We start from the raw sequence: 19,357 nt of genomic DNA, 5'->3' as shown, positions 1-19,357 counted from the left end.
AATGCAGGATATTGGGATGGGTAGATTCTCTTGGTGGGCATGATGACGTCACGGGTCCTTACGAAAGGGAGGCAGGGGGTCTGGGTGGGGCAGTGTGATATGAAGAGGGAAGCAGAGCTGGAGTGGGACAGCCTCAGAAGCCGGGAGAAGCAGGGAATGGATTCCCCTTCGGAGCCTTCAGAAGGACCTGGCCCTGCCGGTACCTGGATTTCATCCCCGTCAGACTGATGTTAGACTTCTCATCTCTAGACCTGTAAGAGAAAAAAACTTATGTTGTTTCAAGCCACTCTGTTTGTGGTAATTTTTTTTTAAAAGATTTTGTTTATTTATTTGACAGAGAGAAAGAGACAGCCAGTGAGAGAGGGAACACAAGCAGGGGGAGTGGGAGAGGAAGAAGCAGGCTCATAGCGGAGGAGCCTGATGTGGGGCTCGATCCCAGAACGCCAGGGTCACGCCCTGAGCCGAAGGCAGATGCCCAACGACCGAACCCCCCGGGCGCCCGTGTGGTGATTTGTTACAGCACCAGTAGGAAGCTCGTCACCATCTTAACCACGGGATCACCATTAACTCCATCGGTAGTGGGGCAAATCCAGATGGTGTAGCACCTGGTGGGATGCGACGGGAAGAACTCAGAGTCCTTCTGTGATCTTCCTGCCAAAGATGGGTGACTCGAATCTAGCCGTGACCATACAAACCGAAATTAAGGGACATTCTACAAAATAACTGGTCTGTTGTCTTCAAAAATGTCAAGGTTATGAAAGTCAAGAAGAGACTGAAGAGACATCCCAACTAAATGCAAGACATGGTTCTGAAGTGGGTCCTTTCGCTGTCTGGGACATCGTGGGACAGCTGGCCAAACTTGAAAGGGGTATCGGGAGGATGGTAGTAATACATCGATGTGAATTCCTTGCTTTGAGGGCTGCATGTTGGCTGTATTGGAGAATATCTTGTAGGTAACACACAAGACAGTATTCAGAGATGATGTGGCACGTGTGCGATAAACATAGTCCAAACGATGGAGCGAGAAAGAATTCTCTGTATGGTACTTGCAGCTTTTCTGTAAATTGGAGCTTTAAAAAAAACGCAAAATGAGCATACAAACCAAGATATGACATATGACTAAGAAAAGAGAGCCCAAAAAATGAAGAAGTGAGCAAATTCACTGCAGGCGAAACCGATTTTTATAGAAGGCTAATAAATATTTTTTAAAAAGAAAAGAAAAAGGGAAATCTCCATGGAGCCTATTTGTTGAGGAAACTGTAATCGGGAAGTAGGATACACAATTAAAAAGAAGACTCTGAATTACGGGTCTTTGCCACAGGGAGGGGCGGTCTAGTGGTTAGCGCGTGGCTTCTAAGTCGGGCGTCTGGATTTGTATCCCGTGTCGCTACTGACATTCTCTGTGACCTTGGGGAAGTAACTTGACTTTTCTGCGCCCCCATTCTCTCATATTTCAAAGGAGAAAATACCCTTCATGCTAAGCATTCTAGATTGAAATGAAATGATTCATGGAAAATGCCTTAATGATGCCTGGAACAGACAAAGCAGCTAGTAAATGTGAGCTGCTATTAGCTATTATGAATTCAAAAATTGTAGTAAAAAATACCAAGTTGAAGACAGCAGTGCACACAAGAAATACCGCGTCAAAGTAGGGTTTATTCCAAGCACACGAGAGTGAGTCAACATCAGACACTCACTAATGTGATATGCTGCCCTAACAGATCACTCATTTAGAGCAAACTGTTAGCAAGCTAGCTTTCTTAACCTAGTAAACACGTAGCAGTGATCACACTTCATGGTAAAACTTGAGAAGCAATTTTCACCGAAGTCAGGACTTTGGCAAATGTGCTTTCTATCAATGTTTCTATTCAGCATTGCACTGGAGGTCCTAGGGAATGTGGTGGGTTAAATTACACGAAACTGATGTTGTTTGAGGTCACAGACTGCCCCACATCAGCAATTTATAGAATCAATCTGTAATAGAAATAAAAGAATTAAAACTTAAGAATTGGAAAGGAAAATTACCCGTATTTGCAGACGAAATGATTGTCTATGTAGAAAATCCAAGAGAATATACAGATAAATCGTTAGATTTAGTAGGAGAGTAGGGTTGCTGAATTGAAGGTCAACTGTAAAAAAAATGACTAGCATTCATATTCATATATATGAGTAATACCAAATTAAAAATGTAATAGATTCTATTAGAAATAGCAAAAAACCCCGAGAGACTAGAAATATACATATTTATGATGGGAGGGCCCAGATTACAAATACATCACTTCTCACCAAATTTATACATTTGATGCAATTCCATCCAAATCCCAACAGAATTCGTCATGGAACTCAGGCTCGTTGTGAAATCTGTGCAGAAATCAAGGGACCAGGAATAACGTAGCAGACACCGCTGGTGCCCTGCCCACACCCAGCAGCATCAGCAGCCCCGCACACGCGAGGGTGGGGTGCTCAGTGTGTTACTTACGCCGGGCTGTCTTCTGCGTTTTCTCATGTTGGGACAGCTGGGGCCTGGCTGACCCTGGAAGGCTTGCCCCTCCCGCGGTGGGCCGGTTCCTAGACACAGTGCAGGACTCCTTTGGAAGGGCAGCCCTTTGTGCAAACCAACCCGTCCAAAGCCCAGACCCTCAGCCACCTCCTCATCAGGCTCTGATACTCCAGGTCACCACCCTTCTGCCCTGACCGCCCCAAGGCCAGGTAGTAGACAAGTGTAGACAGCGGCTGTGCCCGCCGAAATGATGCAAACCGGCCAATCCCAAGCCCGCTCACCTTGCCTTGTCTTCCCTTTCCTGCAGAGACCACAGTAAGGGCTCCTAAGGCTGTCTTCCCCTCTCTCCGTCTGCCTCCCGGCTGATTGTGGTTCTTTGCTCTGTGAACCTGCGGAACATGCCACGCCTTCCGTCTCAGGCGTCTGTGAGTATAAAAGCTCCTTCCTCCACGACAGTTGTTTCCGTGTCTGTGTGTCCTACCATAGTGGATGAAAACAGGTCCTTGCTACAGTTTTAAACAGCCGATAAGGAATGGGAGTTAGGTGGCTACTCCCGCTTCTCCGCCCCTCAGCTGGAGTAACGTCGAAGTGCCCAATGAGACTGAGCTCTGGCCATTCCGTTTTGCTTGTCGATGCACTCTGTATTGGCTCGATTCCCTGCCCTGGCTCGCTTCCCCACCTTCTTATGTGGCCTTCCTGGGATCACTTTCCACAGATAATCCTTGCACCAAAATCCTTGTCTCAGGCTCTGCATCTAGGGGAACCCAAATGAGTCCATTTTTAAAGACTAAGAGTGACATGGGGATGGTGGGTAATGGAACTTGTTAAGATGTATTTATTATTTAGACAATGTCATATAAGTTAAGACAGTGGAATGTTGTCAAGTGGATGAACCAGTACACCCACAACACATGGAAACTTGGAACAAGGCAGAGGTTGCCTTGTAGATCGGTGGGGGAAGGGAGGGTTATTCTGTGAAGGTCATGCGGATGGGGGTTCTCCATATGGAAAGTAAATACACCCAGCTCACATGTGTCACAGATAAACTCCAGGCTGATTAAAGATCTAGTTGTGAAATAGAAACCATGAAAACGTTTCAGAAGGAAATGGAGGAGGGCATCAGTGTGCCTGAGGTGGGGTCTCAGTCTTGGTGGCTGTAACAGGACTGAGTAGCTTCAATAAACAGTGTTTCCTTGTGGTGCTAGAGGCTGCAGGTCTGAGATCAGGGCGCCAGCCTGGTGAGTTCTTGGTGAGAGCCCTTTCTACAGAGGTCCCCTTCTCTTTGTGTCCTCACATGGTGGAGAGCAGAGAAAGAGAGGGAGTGAGTGCTCTCCCTCTTCTCATAAAGACACTGGTCCCAGTCATGATGGCCCCACCCTCATGACCTCATCACCTCCGAGAGGCCCCCTCCTAACACCATCACGTTGGAGGCTAGGGCTTCACACAGGAAGTTTAGGAGGACACAAACATTCAGTCCATAACAGGTAGAAAGCAATATCTACAAAATACTAAAAACTAAAGCCCCAAAGAAAAATGATAGATTCAACTTCACTAAACTATTTAAACTTGTATCCAACCAAACATCCTACAAGTTGAGTTTAGAGAAAAGCCATAGACTGGGAGATTGTCTCTGCAAATCATATAATGAACAGAGAATACACTGCAGAGTATTTAAGGAATTCCTATGCACATTAATATTTTAAAGATCTTATTTATTTATTTGAGAGACAGCGAACATGAGTGAGCCAGTGGGGGAGGGGGGCAGAGGGAGAGAAGCAGATTCCCCACAGATCGAGGAGCCCAATGTGGGGCTTGATCCCATGACCCCAAGATCATGAACTGAGCTGAAATTGAGTGGATGCCCAACTAATTTAGCCATCCAGCCGTCCCTACACATTAATATTTTAAAAAGTCAACCAACTGGGATGCCTGGGTGGCTTAGTTGGTTAAACGTCTGCCTTTGGCTCAGGTCATGATCCCAGAGTCCTGGGATTGGGTCCCACATCCATCGGGCTCCTTGCTCAGCAGGGAGCCTGCTTCTTCCTCTGCCTGGTCGGCCTGCTGCTCCCCCTGCTTGCGTGCTCTCTCTCTCTATCACTCACTCTCTCTCTGACTAATAAATAAATAAAATCTTTTTTTAAAAAAAGTCAACCAACCAAAAAGAAAAATGGGCAAGTGCCATGCACAGGTAATTCACAGAAGAGGAAACTTGTATGGCCTGCAGGCATAGGAAAAAATGTTCAGCCTCAATAGGAACGGGGGAATGCAAATAGAAACAATAATGAGATGTTATGATGTATTACTTTGAAAGCCCTGTCGTGAGGCTGTGGGAACACTTGTAACCGGCTACTGGCAGTGTAAACGGGCACCGCCCGTCTGTGGGGAAGTTGGTGCTGTCTCGTGATGTCGAAGATGCTTGTGTTTGATGCCAGCCTTTCCACCTGTGGATGTGTGTTCACACACCTACACAATGACATGCGTCGTCCTGTGTGTGATGCTGCTCGGACCACCTGCAACGTCCATCCGTAGAAACCTGGAGGAATGAACTGTGGGAGACTCATACAGTAGAAGAGGACCTGGAGCCCAGGCTGGCCCGGGCCTGTGCTCGTACAGGCTGGAGCTAGGAAGACGGTTCCTGCATTAGGAAGGGGCTGTAAAATCAAAACAGCTACAAGACAAGCCAGACGAAGACCGTGCAGCAGAAACCAAATGTGGCCTGCGAAGCCTGAAATATTTACGAGCTGCCTTTTTCCAGGAAGGTTTGCTGATCCCTGATGTAGAGTTATGTTAATAACACAAATAATTCTTTCTACAAAATAGTGTTAAACACAAGAGTGAGTTCTGAGTAATCCGTCCGCGTCACATACGTGATATGTGGGCATATGCTCAGGAACTAGTATTTAAAACCGTGTTTTGAGGGCGTCGGGGGGCTTAGTCGGTGAAGCCTCTGCCTTCTGCTCAGGTCATGATCCCAGGGTTCTGGGATCAAGTCCCGCGTCGGGCTCCCTGCTCAGCGAGAAGCCTGCTTCTCCCTCTGCCCCTGCCCTTCCCCCCCCCTACTTGTTTTCTCTCTCTCTCTTTCTCAAATATATAAAATCTTTAAAAAAAAACAAACCCATGTTTCAAGATACCCACTTAAGGTTACAGAAGAGTAAAGATTGCACAGGAGCGATAAACTCTAAATTCACAGTAGTTACCTCCAGGGGCGGGAAGAGGAATGAACTTGGGGAGGGGTTCTGGGGGTTTTTCTTGTATCTAAAATATTCCAGGAAGGTGGGGGGTGGGGGACAGGTGGAGGGGATGAAGCGCGTGTCATGATGAGAATTCCTGAATCACTGTATCGTGCACCTGAAACTCCGAGAACAGTATACGGTGACTCTACTGCAATTAAATTTTTAAAAAATATTAAGAAGGAAAAAAAAAGAAAATGCTTTATTTCCTTAAACAAGAAAAGATCTCAGGCAAACACAGCTAAACGTGAGTAAGTTCTGATGACGGCGGACGGCAGTACGTGGGTGTTTATATGATTTTCTGCAGATTCTGTCTGAGAGGTTTTTGTGAAAGGCGTACTGTTTGGCGAGTGGGCCCCGGAGAGCAAGAACTGTGGAGAGGGGCTGAGCCCTCCCTGCCGTGTGCTGGGTCCCTCGGGTGGCCTGGCTCCATCTGCAGGCTGAGCGCTTGTCCTCGGGCCAGATAGACAGGCCACATGCTCCTCGTCCAGTCACCCTGGCCAGGGGCGAGGGTGGGTGGCTCGCAGCTGAGGCCCCACGCACAGCTCCTGCCCCACAGACATGGAGCAGTCTGGATCTGTCACAGCGGTACAGCAAGACTCTGTGTGTGTGAGATGGTACAGTGTGTGTGTGTGTGGATTCCTCCCACCGATCTTCCCGCATCTGGCGTTGGTCCTGAGGCCTGTGGCTGCTGGCTGGGCTCCAGCCTCTCTACCCCAGCTAACAGCAGTCAGCTAGTTGGGCTCCACGTTCCTGGCTTTTAACACCCATCCGCACTGCCCTTCCCATCACTGTTGGCCCCCGGAGCGTACATACACCTGCACATGGCCGGCCCCATGTTCACACACATGGACGCACACACACGGATGCACACATGACATGGACACACAAGCACACGGATGCACCTGCACATGGACTCACACGTGCACACCTGCCACATGCACACGTATGTACACGCACACGTGCACCCACATCCTTGGGCATCGTCCAGCCAGAAGAGCCCTGACTCTCCTGTCCGCACTCCAAGGACAGCTCGTCTGTGGAGCCTTGGGCTCAGCGTGGGACAGACGCGTGCAGACACACAGATGGCGGACTGATGGGCAAGGAAGTCAGTTCAGTGAGAGGTTCATTGTGGAATCTCGGGGACGGGTGGTTTGGAGCTCACTGTGAAGTGGTTGGCTTGTCTTTCTCCTTGTTTCGCTCATGGTGGAACCGTTCCCTGATGCGTGTCTGGGAGGCTGCTGATCCCCGTGCGAGAGCTCGGCATCCCTGTGGGCGTGGCGCCTGTCCCTCATGCACGTGGAGTTCTTCCCGGTTCTTGGCATGACGAGGGCCTCTCGATTTGTTCTGGACGTGTGCATGTGTGGTTTTGAGAGCGTAGATTTTATTTCAGTGTGTGTTTGGTGCTAAGTGGGTGGACGCCCAGGTGCCCACTCGTGCAGTTGACCGCAGTCCGGCTGGGAAGGTGGGAGGAAGAGATGGCTTGATACCCCTCCTCGGGGACCCCAGCTGACGCCCTGGTTGGGGGGGGTGTGCAAGGATGGAGGCCTTTGCTCAGGGTAGGAGCTGAGGCCACGGCGTTTTGGGGGGTGCATGGCTGGAGAACTAATATTGTTTACCTTGCTGTCTTGCTGGGCTCTGCGTTTCCCCAGTGGGGTCAGAGTGGGGTCAGAGATCGGCCTTCCATGGAGGCTTTTGTCTGCGTTTCCAGGTTGCTGGCCCCTCGCACCCCAAGTTGGGCATATATCAGGCAGAAAGAAGACCTAGGGTCTTAGCCAGTCTGACGTCTCTCCACCTTTCGGGGTCCTCTCTTCTCTCTTCGGGGTTTCAGCTGCATTCGCGGGAGGATATGGACAAGTGCTGTCTCTGAAACTTTTCTTCTCTTGGAATTTGTGCAGAATAACATGGGGGCAAAGGTTATGAGCACCGGGGACAAGTTAAAGAAAGGAAAAACAGACTACCAATGCCACCCCAAACCAGCCCAGAACAGCCCTGCCGGGAGAGCATAAAGGGAAGCCGAAGGTCAGACCCCTGGAGCCTTACGCACTCCCTCGTTCGTGACCTCTCGGCGGTTCCCGGGCTGGCGGCAGGGGAAGGACGGGAGCTGGTGCGGGGCCAGTCTTGGGACAGGAGGAGGGCTGCTGCCCAGGGCCCAGAAACAGCCTCCAAAGACTCCCTTGACGCACGCTGCCCCCCCAACACTCACAGTTCGGAACACCCGACCTTTCTGGCATCTCCAGCGGCCCTCCCAGCAACCCGCATGGACGGTTGTCCAATCTGGCAAAAGTATGACCCAAATACTGCGCGGGACATCCTTCGACTGAATACGTACTCACTGCTCATCTGAGGTGCGGATTTGACGGGTGCTCTGGACTCGGGCTCACATCCTCTCTCAGGCCGCTCACACTGGCGCGTCCCATCCTGTTTCGTAAGAAGTCGGGTGAATGGAACTTCGCTCCCTCCTCGTCCCCTCTTCTTGAATTCAAGGGGGAAAGACGTGGGGCTGAGATTTTACATTCATCCTTTGAAGAAGGCTGTTTTGAACCTCTTCCTTTGGAATATAAAGGAGTAGGTGTTTGGAGTAACGGCCCGTTTAAAAAGATGAGAATACCAACCTGTACTTTATCTGTACTTGAAACTGTCTCATGGGGGCTCCGTGCTGACGGGTGTGCCAGCTTCCTGCAGGGGGACGGTCTGGGACCGGGAGGAGGCGCTGGTCACGCGGCCGTGAACGCTGGACTTGAGAGTGACTTGTGACGTGAGCTCACCAGCGTGTGGTGTACCCAGGCCAGCTTGGTTAAGCTGGAACTCTGGTTTCCAGAATCCCCTTCTCTGTTTGCTCCCGGGGTAAAGTGGGCCGCAAGAGGGACCTGCAGATTCGGAAGGTAGAGGAGGCCGTCATTCCTCTCTGAAGGCTGCTGTGGTTGTATGTTCCGTGATGGATGGAGCGGTGCCCTCGGGGTCGGCTCGTCTTCCTGCCTGCCGACCCTGCTGACCAGCACTGGCCCCAGCCCCACCACCAGACGCTCGGGGGCAGACCCGCGGATGTGGGGGCTCCGGGGAGTCACAGCTGCACCCAGAGCCCCGCAGGTGCTTCCCTTGGCGGTCCCACGTGGAAGGCTGGACGTGGCTTCTCAGACTGACCTCTTGGTGGCCTGTTCTCCGATTGTCCAGTCCCTCCGCTCCCCCAGCCCTGCCACAGCTGTGGGCAGTCTACTTCCTAGAACAAATCTAGGTGGTCTGTTTCTTCCCTGATTGAACCCTGATGCTTCCCTCCAGGCGTGCTTATGTGGCAAGTGCTGGACCAGGACATTCCCTCCTCCTCCTCTCTGCCCTCCACAGCTCTGAGTCTGCCCCTTTCCCTCTGAAAGGGCCCCCGGACAGGATGGGGTCTGAGCGCCTCCTTTCTTAGGGCAGGTGGGGAGGAAGGCACAACATGCCAGGCCTCTACAAGGTGCTAGGTACCTTATGATTCGTTCTCCGATTTTGTCCTCACAAGACTTTGTTGCTCCGTTTCACAGCAGACTAAGGGACGGGAGTCCGTGGAGCTGGTGTTCGGCCCCAGGACAGCCAGGCGCTGTGCCCCAGGCCCCTCCACTTGCCCTCCACAGGGGCTCGAGCTGGGTCATGATTTCCATCCTGGTCTGGCCTCTGTCGGATCCCTTGGCCCTTGCTCCGACCCTGCCGCTCTCCGCTTCCTCTCCCTTCACCTGCTCCCTCTCTCCTGCAGGCGCAGTTCAGTTCGGCAGTTTGGCTCCGCGCTCAGCTGCGTGGGCAGGCACAGCTGAGGCCGCAGAGCTTGGGGCTTGGGGACACGGGTCAGGCACCGGGACATGGACTCAGACCCGAGACCCTGTGCGTGCAGCCACCCACCCGAGGGCTGTGAGACAAGGAGGGCAGGTCGCTCCGGCTCTGGCCCAACCCAGGCGTGTCGGAGGGCTCCATCTGGTGAGGCCATGTCAGTGCCTGCTGCTGGCCGGACACTGGGCGCTCTTAGAGACCCCTGCCCGTCTTGTAGCAGGTGGAACGGGTTTTCTCCATCATCCTCCCGGGCCCTGTGTGGCTTCCAGATGGTAGGGTGGTGGTCGACAGGTCGACTGATGGGCGCCCCCATCCTGCTCTGCCCCTTGGGAGCTCTCTCCCGTTGCCCGTGTGATGCCTGAGTGAGAGGCTTGGGTGAAGCACAACCACTGGGCCCTCGGCAGGTGCTCGGAAGACGCCCCCCAGGGGCAGCCGTGGCACAGGGAAGGCGCGAGAACTTGGGTTCAGGTCCCCGTAACTGAGCCGCTGTGCTGGGCAACTTACCCTGGCTTCTCCATGTGTGAAGAGGGCAGGAATCACTGGGCTGACCAGGGTCGTGATGGTTGTGAGGGACTCAGAAGACAGCACGTGGCCTCTTCCCTCTTTTTGTCTTCTGCATAGTCTGCAGGCATGCAGTAGGTGCTTAATAGGTGGGTTACCCTTTCATGAGGTAATGCTGACTTCTGCTTTTTCAACCTCAGGCTCTGTGTCTCAGGCTCTCCTAACCCGGCTTTAAGTCTTACACGCCTGCCCTATTTCGTCCCAACATTTCTGTCCTTCCCATTTATCACCGGTGTCTGGGCGTTCAGGGCTCACCTCCCATGTCCCTTCCAGGAAGCCTGCCCTGATTACTCCCAATCTGTATGGTCTCAGCTCTTGAAGGACCTCCTGCATCGGTATTTATACCTGGTCCCAGGTGGACCCCTCCAGGTGTCCCCGGGCACCTAGGCCAAGGTGGGCTGTTCTGGCTCAGAGGCCGAGCTGGGTGCCCAGTCAGATCCTGTTTCTCCAGCAGCGCTGGGAGCAGGGCAGGCAGATGCAGGAGTCTTCCTTCCTGTGTGGGGTAGCCATCACGGAGCTCCGATCTCGAGCTCCGGGGATGCAGTCAGCTGCTGCCTCCCGTGGCTCGCGTCTTCAAGTGTCACCTCGGCCTCCTGGGCAGCGCCCGCCAGTGACTGAGCACAGCAAGGAGCCCGAGCCCCCGAGCCCCTGGGCTGTGCCTCTGGCTGTGGGCACTGCCCTCGAGCAGTGTCTGCAGAGCTGGGCTCCCATCCTCCCTTCAACACCGTTTCTTAGCCTGGGCTTCCTTTTCAGGTCCCGAGAGGAGTAGCAGGAAGTTCCCAAAACACACATGTTGCACAGACGTGTGGATGAAGATTCACAGCCTGGAAAGCGGTCTTCTCCTGTACACGCTTCTCCTGTACACGCTTCTCCTGTACACGCTTCGAGGGAAGTGACGCATCTGAGCAGGCGTGGGAGGTCCCAGGCCCGTTCCCATAAAGTCGGAGGCATCCAGACTGAAAGGAAGCTGACGGAGGTCTACGTGTCAGAGCGGGTCCGTCCGTGTCACTGGGGCCTCGCTGAGACTACAGCTGCCAGCAGGACAGGCGCGGGCATTTCCGGTGCTGGGGACACAGGTGTCCTTGTTCCCTGCGATGGCTGCTGCCTTCTCATTCCCGGGTCCCCCTGCTAGTCCTGGGACGCAGAAGATACAACAATGACTAACAATGCTCTGGGTACCGTTACTCTCTGTTTATAGGGGAGAAAGCAGGTCGGAGGCTGCTTGGCTCGGAAGCAGCAAAACCGGGGTGCAAACCTAGTCCTCCGGGTTCCCAGGCAGACCAGTGGACCCCCCCATTGCACCAGGAAAGATGTGTCTGCCGTGTACAGATCTCATTTCATTTTCCTCCCAACTAATTGTTCTTAAGTGCTTCCTGCCAGGCACTGATAACCGGATGAACCGAGATTGGATGAAGCTATTAATGTCCTCCTGAGAGCGCGTGTGGTGAGCCGCAGGATTGGGGGGGTGCTTTTCTCCCGGGACCCTGGCCTGAACCAGGTCGTGGTCGTCTCAGGCAGTGGCCCTCCCCTGGAAGTTCAGGTCCATTCATCTGGAGCTCATGTCCGGGAAGCTCTATTTGAACCGCTGCTTTGGGCTGCCGCGGTAAACAGCCCGGCTCAGGAACAGTCCGACGGGACTTCAACGGAAGCCTCACAGGGGCGAGAGCAAGCCTGTCTTTCTTTTCCTGGTCTGCAAGCCTTCACTGAGCACTCACTAGGTCTCAGTTACTTTTCCAAGTCTTAGGCATGTAGGAAGGAAGACGGTGAGGCTTTGTTTTCAGGCTTGCTTGGGGACAGTGGACAAGTACAGGAGTAAACACAGAGGACGATCTCTGATTGTGGCGGCTGGTGGCCTGGGAGAGGTCGAACACGGGGGCAGGAGCCGCAGGGAGAGGGCTACCACAGCACCCTGCGGAGTGGCGTTTGCTCCGAGACAGGGTGACCGCAGGGGGAGAGTATCCCAGGCAGCGGGGGCAGGAGACGGCCCCTCCGGATCGAGCGTATGGAACGGCCGACTTGGCTTCTGCGTCGAGCACGGCGTGAACAAGGGGGAGCCGTCCGCAGTGTGCTGAGACCAGCCAGCGAGCATGACGCATCTCACCGAAGGCCTCACAATCAAGCGGGAGGTTTAGATTTTCTTCTGGAGGGTGGGACGCAGGGGAGCGACATGATGTAATTGTTTTCCCTGGCGTGTGCTGGTCGTTGGATAAAGACGAGTGTCTAGGGATCCAAAGTGGTGGCAGGAAACCAGTGAGGAGGCTCATGGGAGCCCAGGCTAGAGCTGCTGGTGTCTCAGGCCTGAGTGGGAGAGGCGGAAGTGGGGAGAAACGTACTGGTCAGGGGTGGAGCTGCCAGGAGGCTTTGCTAGAGATTGGAGGCTGGATGAGTGGGAGGCTGCAGGCTAGATGTGCTGGAGGCTGGATGTGTGGGAGGCTAGAGGCTGGATGTATGGAGGCTGGATGTGTGGGGGCTGGAGGCTGGATGTGTGGGAGGCTGGAGGCTGGATGTGTGGGGGCTGGAGGCTGGATGTGTGGGAGGCTAGAGGCTGGATGTATGAAGGCTGGATGTGTGGGGGCTGGAGGCTGGATGTGTGGGAGGCTAGAGGCTGGATGTATGAAGGCTGGATGTGTGGAGGCTGGAGGCTGGATGTGTGGAGGCTGGAGGCTGGATGTGTGGAGGCCGGGTGTGTGGAGGCTGGATGTGTGGGAGGCTAGAGGCTGGATGTGTGGAGGCTGGAGGGTGGATGTGTGGGAAGCTAAAGGTTGGAGGCTGGAGGCTGGATGTGTGGGAGGGTGGGGAGGCAGGGTAGGTCAAGGATGGCTCCTGGGCATGGACCTGGGTGACCGGGTGAATGATGAGTCACATAGTGATGGGAGAGCAAAGGGGGCACTGGGTCAGATGGTGTCTCCCTCAAGTTTAGGTTTACTGACAGACTCCTCTTTTCAACGGGCGTCCACTTTGGCCCATAAAGACTGCCAACTCTCAGCACGGAGGATTTTGCCCACCCCGAACCCCCACACGAAAAGACTTGAACAAACACAGAGTTTCTAACCGTGAAGGCCATGTCTCCGATGACCCCGGCCCCTCGTAAAGTACCAGCCAGAGAATGCACAAGGCTGCCAGGAGAACCTGGTGCCAGACAGACCCGCTCCCCTGCCGAACTTCCCTGCCCCCAGGCAGTTACTTCAGAAAGCTCAATACATCCTCTCTCCCCTGATGTGCCTTCCACTTCCCAGAAGCCCTTCTCCAGGGCCTGAGAGCTGCGCCTCGGGAATGCACACATCCTGGGCGGTGACTCCCTGTTCTCTCCGGCCCCACGGGCACCTGTACCACCACCTCCTGTCACACAGGGGTTTGCTTCTGCAGGTGAGCGCCTGCGAACCTGTCTCTGCTGGAGCCCTGGCTCGTCCCACCCTCCCCGGCTCCCCCTGAAATGCCTGGTCACCCCTGCACATTGGCATTGAACTGGGGGCCCTTTCCCTGTTGCCATGCTTCTAACCGAAGAGTCTATCGCTACAGCTTTTTTTTTTTTTTAAAGATTCTATTTATTTATTCGACAGAGATAGAGACAGCCAGCAAGAGAGGGAACACAAGCAGGGGGAAGTGGGAGAGGAAGAAGCAGGCTCCTAGCAGAGGAGCCTGATGTGGGGCTCGATCCCATAACACCGGGATCACACCCTGAGCCGAAGGCAGACGTTTAACCGCTGTGCCACCCGGGCGCCCCGATATTGCTACAGCTTTAATGAGCATCTGCCGTATGTTTGAGCCCACTGGGAACCTGTGAGTGTGACATGTTTGGAAATGGGATCTTAGTAGAGGTGAGGCTCTCGAGATGGTCTGCTCCCAGCACCTCACCTCCCTTGCTCCCGGGGAACGTTCATGAATCACCTGCCGGGACACAGTACGACCCAAGGGGAGCCCAGCTTTCTGATTTGTGACAAGTTCCCCGGAAGCTGCGGATCCACCTGCCAGCTTTCAAGACGGCCTGGGCCGGGGGAGGGAGCGGGGTGGGCAGCAAGGAGAGAAATGCAGGGTTGAGGCCCGGTTCTTTGGGGCGTCTTTGGGGGAAAGACAACCTCATTCAGGTTCTACTCGTCTTTCTCTTCTATCTTGTCTTTAGAAACCTTTCTTAATCTCTCCCTCTGTCCTGCAACAGTATAAAGACAGCTGAGCAGCGGGACAGCTGTGTTCTTGTCCTGTCCAGGGAAGCCCACCCCCGCAGTCAGGACCCCAGGGTGCTGGTGGGCGCACCCCCTGCCTCTCCCTGCAGCCCCACGTGCCAGGGTGGGGGCCAGCTGTGCGGAATCGCAGGTGCCCATTGCTTGGGGACGGGCAGGGGGCATGGGGGGAGAGCTGAGGAGAGGCCCTTCCTACTTTCTAGAGCTCTGGCCTGGACCGCAGGGCACCAGGAGGTAATGAAGGCAGAGGGACCGCTTCCTCCTAACTCGCTTTCAAGGCTGGGGTGGGGCGAGGGAGACGCTGGGCGCACAGCACGGCCAGGAGCCCACTGGACGCACCACCTTTGACTTTGGTTCTTTTTTACACGCTCTCACATGGGGCATCGGAGCCAGAGAGAGAACAAGGTCTGTGAATGGGGAGTTATCTTCAAGTTAATCCCTGAGTTCCCGTCAGTATGTGAAGGGACCGTTTGACAGGAGCAGAGTGGTAGCGAATTCGATCAATTCACTCCAGACCTTACTAGTAACCGAGAGAAAATAGTTAAATAAATATGGGAAGAAAGAAAAAGAATATTGTAGGAGGCTGTGATACTTATAAAAGATATGCCCAGAGGTCCCAAATATACTTCCCTTAGAATATGACACGTGGGGTACTTCAGAAGGGGTAAGAAATGAATAAATATGGCTGAGAAAATTAAGGATTTTCCCTGAACCACATACTAACATAAATTCCAAATGGGATAAAGAGTTAAATGTAATAGGTGATATCAAAAAGATAGTAAAGTAGCAGAAAATATTTATACAATTCTAAGTTTCTAAGTTTAACGCTGAGAGCAGAAACCAGCAAAATGTGACAGCAAAAACGTTTTGTGCATTAAATTAAAAAATATCATGAAGTTAATAAGCAAAGGACAAAGGGGGAGAAGTCAGTATGTATCCGACAACGGGTTAATCTTGTTACAAATCAGTAGGAAACAGACGTCACCGCGTGGACGTGGGCAGTGTGCATAACAGAGGTGGGATTGAAAAGTCCAGCGACCATTTATAGCGGGGATAGTAGTAAAGAAACGCAGCGGAGAGCGCCAGGTGCCTCTCTTTCCTCATCTAGCACCTGTCAGAAAAGTATCCTCAGCAGTAACAGGGAGAGCGTGGGTACACCGACGCTCACAACCGGTGTCCGGGGTTATAAACTGGTACAACTGTTGTGTTGGGCGAGAGTCCTAAAAACTTTCCATGTCTTTGCCCCAGAAATCCCATTTCTAGAAACTGACCCTAAAGAAACGATTGGGTGTGCAAAAGGAACGTGTGGAAACGTTACATCGCAGTGGGCACTCATGCCTGAGGGATGACGGCTGGCTACACGTGGTCCACATGTGCACAGACTCCTCCAGACCCCGGGCGGCCCCCAAGACCTGTATCCAGCTTTTAGGGCTTGGTCTCTGCTTTCCTCGGGGTGGAGGGGCAGCTCCCAGCGCCATGGACCAAATTAGCTCTGTCCCTTAGAGCTGGGTGTCCCTGCCGGGGCCAGAGCGGGCGGGTAGGTGCTTTCCCTCATGGTCCTGGTGTCCAGAAGGAATAGAAAGCTTCCTGTCTCCGTAGGGACTTGCTTTGTTTCTAAGACCTGGCCTCTCACTGCTCTTGGGCCCTCAGAGCCCCACGTGGTCTGCTCACCCCTTGCCCCCACATCCCTGCGAAGCTGCTGGATAGCTCCAGCCCCACCTGCCCGCCTTCCTTTCCTCCCGCCTTCCTCCCTCCCTCCCTTCCGTATGTATTTTTCAAGTAACATCTCCTTTTATTAAGATATAAATGGTATATACGTAAGTGTAGGAGCATACGGAATATCACTGTACTCATTGAAACTATAATCCTTTCTTTTTTTTTTAATTTAAATTCCAATATAGTTGACATACCCTGTAATATTAGTTTCAGTGTGAAACTTAGCGATTCAGCACTTCCATGCAACACCCAGAGCTCCTCACAAGCGCCGTCCTGACTCCCCATCCTGTCTCCCCCATCCCCCACCCCCTCCCCTCTGGTGACCAGCAGTGTGTTCTCTAAAGTTAAGTGTCTGTTTCTTGGTTTTCCTCTCTTCCCCCACCCCCATGTTTGTTTGTTTTATTTCTTGAATTCCACAAATGAGTGAAATCATATGGGATTTGTCTTTTTTGGACTAATTTCATTTAGCATTACGCTCTCTAGCTCTATCCATGTCCTTACAAATGGCAAGATTTCATTCTTTCTGATGGCTGAGTAATGTTCCATAGTGTATATACCACATCTTCTTTATCCATTCGTCTGTCCATGGACATCTGGGCTCTTTCCATACGTTGGCTGTTGTGGACGTTGCTGCTGTCAACACGGGGTGCATGTGCCCCTTCAAATCTGTGTTTTTTATCCTTTGGATAAATACCCAGTAGTGCAATTGCTGGGTTGTAGGGTAGCTCTATTTTTAACTTCTTGAGGACCCTGCACACTGTTTTCCAGAGAGGCTGCCTCAGTTTGCATTCCCGCCAACAGTGTAAGAGGGCTCCCCTTTCTCCACATCCTCGCCAACATCTGTCGTTTCCTGACTTGCTATCTTGAGCCATCTCTGTCATTTTGGTTTGCGTCTCTCCGATGGTAAATGACGTTGAGCGTCTCTTCATGTGTCTGTTGGCCATCTGGATGTCTTCTTTGGAAAAATGTTTATTTATGTCTTCTTCCCATTTCTTAACAGGATTATTTGCTTTTTGGGTGTTGAGTTTGATAAGTTCTTTACATATTTTGGATACTAACCCTTTTTCATATATGTCATTTGGAAATATCTTCTCCTATTCCATAGGTTGTCTTTTCGGTTTGTTGGTTGTTTCCTTTCCTGTGCAGAAGCTTTTTATTTTGACAAAGTCCTGATAGTTTATTTTTGCTTTTGTTGCCCTTGCCTTGGAGACATATCTAGAAGGAAGTAGCTATGGTCAATGTCAAAAAGATGAATAATTCTTTTAATATACTGTTGGATTCGCTTTGCTGGTATGTTATTGAGAATTTTAGCTTCCATGTTCATCAGAGATACTGGTCTGTAATTCTCTTTTTCAGTGCAGTCTTTGGTTTTGGTCTCAGGGCAATGCTGGTCTCGTAAAATGAATTTGGGAGTTTTCCTTCCATTTCTATTTTTTAGAATTGTTTGAAAAGATTAGGTGTTAACTCTTCTTTAAATGTCTGGTAGAATTCCCTTGGGAAGCTATCTGGCCTGGACTTTTGGTTTTTGGGAGAGTTTTGACTACTGATTCAATTTCTTTGCTGGTTATGGGTCTGTTCAGGTTTTCTATTTCTTCCTGTTTCAGTTTTATATAAAGTTTCTAGGAATTTGTCCATTTCTTCCAGGTTGCCCAGTTTGTTGGCATATAATTTTTCATAATATTCTTTTATAGATGTTCGCATTTCTGTGGTGTTGGTTGTGATCTGTCCTTTCTCATTTGTGATTTTATTTATTTAGGTCCTTTCTCTTTCCTTTTTGGCAAGTGTGGCTAGACTTGACTTATCAATTTTATTAATTTTTTTTCAAAGAGCCAGCTCCTGGTTTCATTGATCTATTCTACTGGGCTTTTTGTTTGTTTCTATATCATTGGTTTCTGCTCTAATCTTTATTATTTCCTTTCTTCTACTGGCTTTGGGCTTTATTTGCTGATTGTTTTCCAGCCCCTTTGGGGTAAGGTTAGGTTGTGTATTTGAGACTCTCCTTGCTTCTTGAGCAAGGCTCGTGTTGCTGCACACTTCCCTCTTAGGACTGCCTTTGCTGCATCCCAAAGGTTTTGGACTGTTGTACTTTCATTTTAATTTTCATTTGCTTCCATGTATTTTTTAAACGTCTTCTTTAATTTCTTGATCACCCCATTCATTCTTTAACATGATGTTCTTTAACCTCTGTGTATTTGGGGTCTTTCCAAATTTTTTCTTGTGTTTGATGTCAGGTTTCATAGTGTTGTGGTCTGAGAATATGCATGGAATGAACTCAGTCTTTTTGTACTTGTTGAGGCCTGATTTGTGACCCAGTATGTGACCTATTCCGGAGAAGTTCCATGTGCATTTGAGAGGAATGTGTGTTCTGTTGCTTTAGGATGGAATGTTCTGAATCTATGTGTGAAGTCCATCTGGTCCAGTGTGTCATTCAAAGCCCTTGTTTCCTTGTTGATCTTCTGTTTAGATGATCTGGTCATTGCTCTAAGTTGGGTGTTAAAGTCCCCTACTATTGTGTTATCATCAAGGAGTTTCTGTAACTTTGTTACTCATTGATTTCTATATCTTGGTGCTGTCAGGTTAGGGGCATAAATGTTTACAATTGTTAGATTTTCTCGTTGGATAGACCCCTTTCTTATGATATGGTGCCCTTCTTCATCTCTTGTTACAGTCTTTGGTTTAAAATCTAGTTTGCCTGATATAAGTATGGCTACTCTGGCTTTCTTCTGACGTCCAGTGCTTCTCCACCCCCTCACTTTCAATCTGCAGGTGTCTTCAGGTCTAAAATGAGTCTCTTGTAGGCAGCATATGGATGGGTCTTGTGTTTTTTTAATCTGTTCTGACATCCTGTGTCTTTTGATTGGGGCATTTAGTCCATTTACATTCAGAGTGATCATTGAAAGATATGAATGTAGTGCCATTTATTACTTGTTTTGTGATTGCTTCTGGAGATTTTCTCTGTTCCTTTCTAATCTTTGTCAGTTTTGGTCTTTCCTTCCCACTAAAAGAGTCCCCTTTAATATTTCTTGCACAGGTGGCTTTGTGGTCATGGGCTCCTTTAGTTTTTGGGAAACATTTTATCTCTCTGTCTGTGCTGAATGACAGCCTTGCCGAATAGAGTCTTCTTGGCTGTGGATTTTTCCCATTCAGCACGTGGAGTACATCATGCCACTTTCTTCTGGTCTGCCAAGCTTCTGTGGACAGATCTGCAGCTGGCCTCATGGGTCCTCCCTTGTAAGTTAGGGACTTCTGTTGTCTTTCTGGTTTTAGGACTTTTTCTTTAAAGATCTATTTTGCTGATTTAATTACAATATGTCTCAGTGTTGTCCTGCTTTTGTTGATTTTGGTGGGAGTTCTCTGTGCCTCCTGGATCT

At 51.0% G+C, this 19,357-nt stretch overlaps 1 non-coding gene across 2 annotated transcripts in view; it reads left to right on the top strand.

Annotated features, from left to right (window-relative positions):
* The window catches only part of LOC100484279, a 51,661-nt gene that overhangs the window by 17,553 nt on the left and 14,751 nt on the right, over nucleotides 1–19,357 (top strand). The window contains exons 3-4 of one of the 2 annotated variants that reach the window (XR_004627620.1): nucleotides 2,808–2,925; nucleotides 10,846–13,691. This is a non-coding gene — a transcript (uncharacterized LOC100484279). Of the gene's footprint in view, nucleotides 1–2,807; nucleotides 2,926–10,845; nucleotides 13,692–19,357 lie in introns of those variants that run through there. The other variant, XR_004627621.1, reaches the window with a different exon arrangement.

The sequence above is a fragment of the Ailuropoda melanoleuca genome, chromosome 9 (genome assembly GCF_002007445.2).
Source record: "Ailuropoda melanoleuca isolate Jingjing chromosome 9, ASM200744v2, whole genome shotgun sequence".
Classification (NCBI taxonomy): Eukaryota; Metazoa; Chordata; class Mammalia; order Carnivora; family Ursidae; genus Ailuropoda; species Ailuropoda melanoleuca.
Note: the sequence above shows the minus strand (reverse complement) of the source record. Positions and strands in the feature narration are given on the sequence as shown.